Below are 7,096 nucleotides of genomic sequence, written 5' to 3' on the forward strand. Positions count from 1 at the left end.
TACTACTATTTCTACTAGTAAGTGCCACCATGACCATTAATGACATCACTCTTCACATGTATCTGGCTTAACTATGAATAGGCACATTTAAAATGCATTACTCAGGGGAATAGCACAGTTAATTTCTGAAAGAAGACTGATGAGTGAAAATGATTTTTTTTTTAATAATTTCATAAGAGAATATTGGTTATAGAATCTCTAGTTTCTGACCTAATTAATAATAGAGTGATATTCATTTTCCTGGCGGCCTCATATTGGTTTATTTTTATGCCTGATATTCAGTGATCCTATTTCTTTAAATTGGGACTGCTATTTGTTATGTCCTACTAATATGAAGGTTTACACTCTATATCCACGATAGTGATCAAATATACAAAACATGTTTAGGGATCCTTTGTCACAGAGGAAAATGAGCCTCAGTTAGTGCTGGGAATATGGCTTCTTATCAAAGAGCTGTATATGACATTACTCTCCTTCCAGCTTCACTCTGTCATAGGCTCTTAAAAACCTCTGTGATTACTTGTTTTAATAATAATTCTGACTCTTTTTTAGTATTTTCTTCTTTTTTTTATCTCATGTGTCCAACAAATCCCTCAACAAGCTCGCAACCCATTATCTCTTAAACGCAAGGAAAAGGGGCACTTATCTACACACAATTCTGATGGGATTGTACATCCATCCATTCAAGATACGTGCTCCTTGGAGAGTGTGGAGGACATTTGAGGGTATTTAAAAAAAATTTGGTAGATTGTGTGTGAAGATGTTTGTGTGCATGATAAGTGGGGTAACTTTTGTATAAATGGCATATGTTTCAATATGTGTGTATTTTTGGGCTATGTGGGAGATGTGTCTGTGAGTGATGTTTGTGGTGTGTATAGGGGGGAGAATAAGGGGGTGTAAGGGGATTGAGATAATAATAGATGAGATACTGGGGGATATGATTAAGGGGGAAGTTATTAAGGGGCTCCACTTTTAAGACAGGCTATTTTACTGTTAGCCCCAGTAATTAGGAACTAGGTCTCATTGCATAAAATGGAACTCATGCTAAAATAGTATGCGTTAGTGGTAGAATAACATATGTTAACAATAGCCTACATTAATAACTATGCCCTTGTGTGTTTCTCTGCAGCATGTAATGGATTAGTGGGGGAGGGCATATGTGCTTTGGGAATGATGTGGACGTGTAGTTTGTGTAGGCAGAAGCTTTCAGTGGGAGAGAAATGTGTGAGGGTGTGTGAGAAGGAATGGATGTTGTGTTGAAGGTTAGGGGGGACTAGTATGTAGAGGGCTATGTGTAGTGCTGTTTGAAGCTGTTTTATTCTGAGATAGGAATTTGAAGAGGAGTGTTGGAGTACTGGCGGGATAATGTTTTTAAGGACTTTGTGAATGATTATATTTGCTTTGCTGGTGTAAAAACGATGGGTGTGTGTGTTTGTTTGTATGGTATGGGTGGGTATTGAGGTAGAAAGGATAGATGTGTATATTGAGAGCATGTATGTGCATAGGATCAAGATATCATCACGTCCTAATCCACCTCTGTTTACCTTTTACCTGTGCATGCACAGATAGTTCTGAAAAAAATAATTAAATTTCTACTCATTAATCTCTTACATGCACAAATAATGCAGCAAGCAGACTAACATTGCAATCAGGAACAATACTCCACTATAATTGCCTGGCTTCTATATTTCATTAGGCCAAATTAAATTAAATCCCTTTACTTAAGCTGATAATTATCATGCACTCAAACTGAGCAGGATTATAAAAACCTTAGGGGCCATTTACTAAGCTGTGGTAACCCCTAATGCGTGCTTACCAGAGGTTAAAGAGCACTTCAGCAGGGTGTGCTCAGGTGTCCAGTAATGGGTTTGGGATTGCTTCATATGTACTAAATAGAATTTATTTTTTAGCACTGGGGGTGTGTCTGGGATGGAGAGTAGACGTTTCTGCGCTAATCAGTTAATGTAGCTAAATCACTGTGAGCTAAGTGTTTAGTGTGTGGTTAGCGCTTGTGCTCTTGCTGCCTAGAAAATAGGTGTTGGTAAATACTCATATGCTAATGACCACAAGCTAATAGGGAAATTAGCACATGCCATTAATAGGAATAGTGGAAATGTACTAAAAGTGACCTCTGTGCACAGGAAAAACCCGCGCTGGGGATAGCGCTGGCCACTTTTTAGCGTTGCTTAGTAAAAGAGCTCTATCGTGTCTGAAAACATAATTAAGCGCTTACAAGGCAGCTTCAGAAAGAAGCTAGCCCCAACTGCATGTACAACTGATTTTAACTTAAGGAAAGTCTTTTTGTGCAATTGCATGGCACTGCCACATCAGGAAAAACTGTGCTTTAGCACTATAAAAAAATCATTTAAAAAATAAGTTTCAGCATAGTCTGTTTATCATTTTTGCAGGTGAATGATACAACAAAAGTGGTTCACACTGATGTATTATCCTGCAGAATTACTTAAGAATTATGGTGTCCTTTTACCAAGCTGCAGTAAAAGGACCACTGCAATGGCGTTGATGCAGGTTAGAGGCCCCCTTTTACCAGGAGGTAAAAGGGAATTTCAATGCAGGGACAGAAATGGTTATGCATAAGTGAAATACTTGCTGTGTAGCCATTGCCCAGGGGAGTCCTTATCACCACCACCTTTTTAGGAGGCGGGAACCCGGTAGCACAGCACTGCCCGATTACCATTGAATAAGTACCTGGCACAGAACATTTTTTAAAAACCCAGTGCACCAGAAATGGCACATGGAGGGGGCAAGCGCTAACATAGGGCTTCTGTGGGAGCCCAGCTGTAGTGTCAGATTGGCATGCGCCAATGGCATGGTAGCTGAACCATGGAATTGGAAAAGGCCCCTTAAATGAGGTTAACACATCAGGCTCACTCTTCTTCTGATACACCTCAACAGAATTTTTATGCAACTAATTATTGAATATACTAATCTTGAATGCATCTAATCAAACCAAAACTTACTTAAGCTACAATCTAAACTAGAGAGAGATGTAAGAGATCTACCTATACCGGAAATGATTTTCAGGGGTGATGACGTGAAGGAACTGAAAGAAATCTTGGAGAACTTGGAAGATGTACTGGGCCAAATTGACAAGTTAAAGAGTGATACACCTCCTGGACCAGATGATATACATTCCAGGGAATTTAAAAAACTCAAACATGAAATTGCTAATCTGCTGCTAGTGATCTGTAACCTGTCATTAAAATCATCCGTAGTACCTCAAGACTGGAGGGTGGCCAATGTGATGCCGATTTTTAAAAAGGGTTCCATGGGTGATTCGGGAAATCACAGACTGGCAAGCCTGACTGGGCAAAATAGTGGAAACTATTACACAGAATAAAATTACTGAACATGTAGACACAAACGTGGTTTAATGGGACAGAGTCAGCATGGATTCAGTCAATGTATTTATTTATTAGGATTTATTAACCACCTTTAGGAAGAGATTCACCCAAGGTGGTGTACAGCAGGTACAGTTTAAGATAAAGCTTACTATTTTGTTAACAGCATAACAATAGTTAAATAACCAAGAATAAACATAAATGCAATATAATTTGCTTAATTTCTTTGAAGGAGTGAATAAACACGTGGAAAAAGGTAAGCAGGTTGATGTGGAGTGTCATAATCGAAAGGGACGCCCAAGTTTTGTTGAGGACGTCCTCGGAAAATGTCCCGATGGAAGGGCAGGGAAACCCATATTATTGAAACAAGATGGACGTCTTTCGTTTTGATAATACGGTCGGGGTCGCCCAAATCTTGAAATTTAGGTCATCCTTAGAGGTGGTCATCCCTAGACTTAGTCATTTCTGATTTTCGGCGATAATGGAAACCAAGGACGTCCATCTCAGAAATGAACAAATGCAAGCACTTTGGTCATGGGAAGAGCCAGAATTTGTAGTGCACTGGTCCCCCTGACATGCCAGGACACCAGCTGGGCACCCTAGGGGGCACTGCAATGGACTTCATAAAATGCTCCCAGGAACATAGCTCCCTTACTTTGTCTGCATTTGCTACATGTCCAAAAAGTAATTTTTATTCTCTGACGCATGGCAAAAACGGGTGGTAATCAGCATTTGCTGCACATAGACCATTTCCGCCCAGTTACCACATGAGACCTTACCACTAAGTCATACCTTAGTGGCAAGGTCTCATATACCAATTTCTACTTTGCCACACATCGGTTTTCTGCAAAATTTAAAAAAAGGTATTTTTATAGGCGCGCTGAAAAATGGATCTGTGTGCGCCTAAAACACGCGCCTATACTAGCGCAGGCCATTTTTCAGCACACCTTAGTAAAAGGACCCCTCATTTTATTAAGATTATAAACTGCTCTTTACAATTATCTCAAAGTAATGAACAGCATTATAAAAACATTAAAGCAATAAATTAAAAATGAATAAATTATAAACAAAACTCAAACAAATAAAATACATAAATGAGAAATTAAACTGATGCAGTCATTTGCCTAAGAGTAATGATTTTTCTCTCATTTTCCTCATTCAGTCAGTCAATGAAATTGTTCATGTCATCAATCTTTGTGTGTCTGTTGCTATTGTTGCTTCTTCCTTGTCTGCTATGGAATGCACCCAAGCTTTACCATGGCATCACTGTTAGGTCATGTTTCGTGGTCACCCTTCAACCCTGACATTGTTAGTACCAGATAAGACAGAGAGGGCATTGTAAGTGTCTGACCCAGTCTAAAATCTACAGATGTAGAATTGTTTTTCTGCCATCACTGATCTATGAATAGACCTTTAGCCCTCTTACTCTCTTTCTCTTCCTTTGTCCATTAATTCTAAATTGAAGGATTTTAGTGCAAAAATATAGAAACAGCGAAAGCAGTAGGGCAGGTTTTCTACATGGCTTGGATGAAAAAGGATTGTAACTATAAGCTTCCTGCTTTTAAACTTGGCCAGGCCATTTCCTTTCACTTCTCAGTGCTTGCATTTCACTGTCTCTTCCTTTTGCTCAGTATTTTGCTCTATGTTTTTCAAAATCTAGCATTCATCTGCTGCTACACATATTCCCGTGATATCAAAATATCTTTATTTGTCTTCTTCAGATGTTTCCTTATACTCATCCTCTTGCCCAAGAAGAAGCTGTAAGGTATAATAACCTTATCAATCATACATGAATAATTTAATATTCATTCGCCTTTCAAGAAGGAAAGAACTTGCAGAGCAGGAATAATCACCTCACAGGATCTGGGTGGGTCTGGAAAACATTTCAACCAAGATAGCTATTAGTGATAAAGGCTGCAGACTCTACTGATCTCACACAGAAGGACAGAAAGGAAGGCATTCCAGATTTAGTAGATTAGGCAGGACTATGCACCAGGGGAAGTGTCTCCTCTCCCCCCCCCCCATCCAAGTATTTGGTGTCCTGCACCCCTGTCAGAGTGGCACATTAGTAGCATTTACAGGGACTAAGTTTGTTTGTCTTGATTAGGATTAGCTAGCAGGAATCTTGTGCTTTTGAATAATGGACCAAGAATTCATACCTGATGAATTCCTGCAATCCCCATTAATGACCAGCAATAGCCATCGTCAGTCTGTGCCCATTTATGTTTAGTGGCATGGTTATTTCCATGTGTACTGACATGCACGTCTTTGACATTATTTATGTAAATAGGGCAGCAAATTGTAGAAAGCATTATGTTGTGATGTAGAAGGAAGTATTATTGCAGAAGTGTATATATAGATAGGGCTGCAAGTAGGTCAAACAATCATGATGGTTTCTTAAGTGATAGATTACATTCCAGTCCTCAATGCCCATAGCTTGCTGGCTAGTCTTGATCTGTGAAAGAGAGTTGTGATGCCATTTCAGCAATGCAAGATTTGAAGAATGAATGTTGTTTACAAGAAAAAGGGTGCGGCACTGTATCTGTGCATTTTGTACCTTTATGAACAGGACAGCTGTGAATGAAGGATTTAAAACAATATAAAGCATATGTTAACAAATAAAAACAGCATGCAGTAAAATTGCTTGTAATATTTAAAGTCCTTATTAGTACCATCGTGTACTTTGCCTGAGTTATCACTGGGAACTAATATAAAGGCATAGAAATAGGTAAACTAGGTTCTCAAAGTTTAATGCCAATTATAAATGCAAGCAAAAATATTCTGTAACAACTGAAAGGCTTTCAGGGAAGATGATGAAAGCCCCTTATTTGAAGCATTATGATAATCAGAGATAAAACAAGCTGCTGCAAAATGATAGAGAACCTATAATTTAAGAAACAAGCTTGGGCCTCTTACATAAAATGATCTTACAAAAGGCTCACTTGATCACTTGTCCTTGCAAATAATAACCTCCATAAAATTAAACCAGAAGCCCCAAAATGTGCAATAAGCCCTTATAATAAAAATATGGGTAGGCATCAGAAAGTTCTATTGTCTGATCACTGATAACTAGAAAGTCTTGGTCAATGATCAGGCAGAACAGGCTGTTATCTAGCGCACCATATTTTACCCACAGGGAGGGTACTACAGCTTATATCTGTAAATCAAAAGTTTAGTATTTAAAAGCATGAAATACAGGGAGGGTGGAGGCCTGGAAGTTAATTTGAGAAGGGTGCAAAAGGCTACAAGTTCACCTACAGCACTTAACACCTTTGCACTGAGCTTGCTAACCAGTCACTCAAATCAACAGAATAAGCAGGCAGAAATCTATAATGAATCAAGTTATCAGAAAGACAACAAACAAGTCAGCCAAAATGTCTTACTAGTCCCTCTGAGCTACAGTGTACATACACTTACACTCCCTTTACACTCTCCATGTAGTAGATACCCAGAATAATGGTCTCTATCCCAACATAACAGCCACAGCACCAGGTACTGAACAGCAGCTCTTGGCTTCGTTTCAAGCTCATGGTATCGCCTAGGTAGCGCAGCTCTGCAATAATCAAAAGACACTGCCACATAGTATTCCACGCCTCCGTATGGTGCTCTGTTAGCCTCTCTGTCTATTCTAAGCCTCATTCAGATGCTCAGATCAAGTTCACCAAGAAGGTGTGCTAAGTGGGCAGGATTCCTCCCTGCCCTGGCCTCCCTGCTACAGCAGCAGCAATGGAACACAG

This window comes from Microcaecilia unicolor, chromosome 5, assembly GCF_901765095.1.
Source record: "Microcaecilia unicolor chromosome 5, aMicUni1.1, whole genome shotgun sequence".
NCBI classification, from domain to species: Eukaryota; Metazoa; Chordata; class Amphibia; order Gymnophiona; family Siphonopidae; genus Microcaecilia; species Microcaecilia unicolor.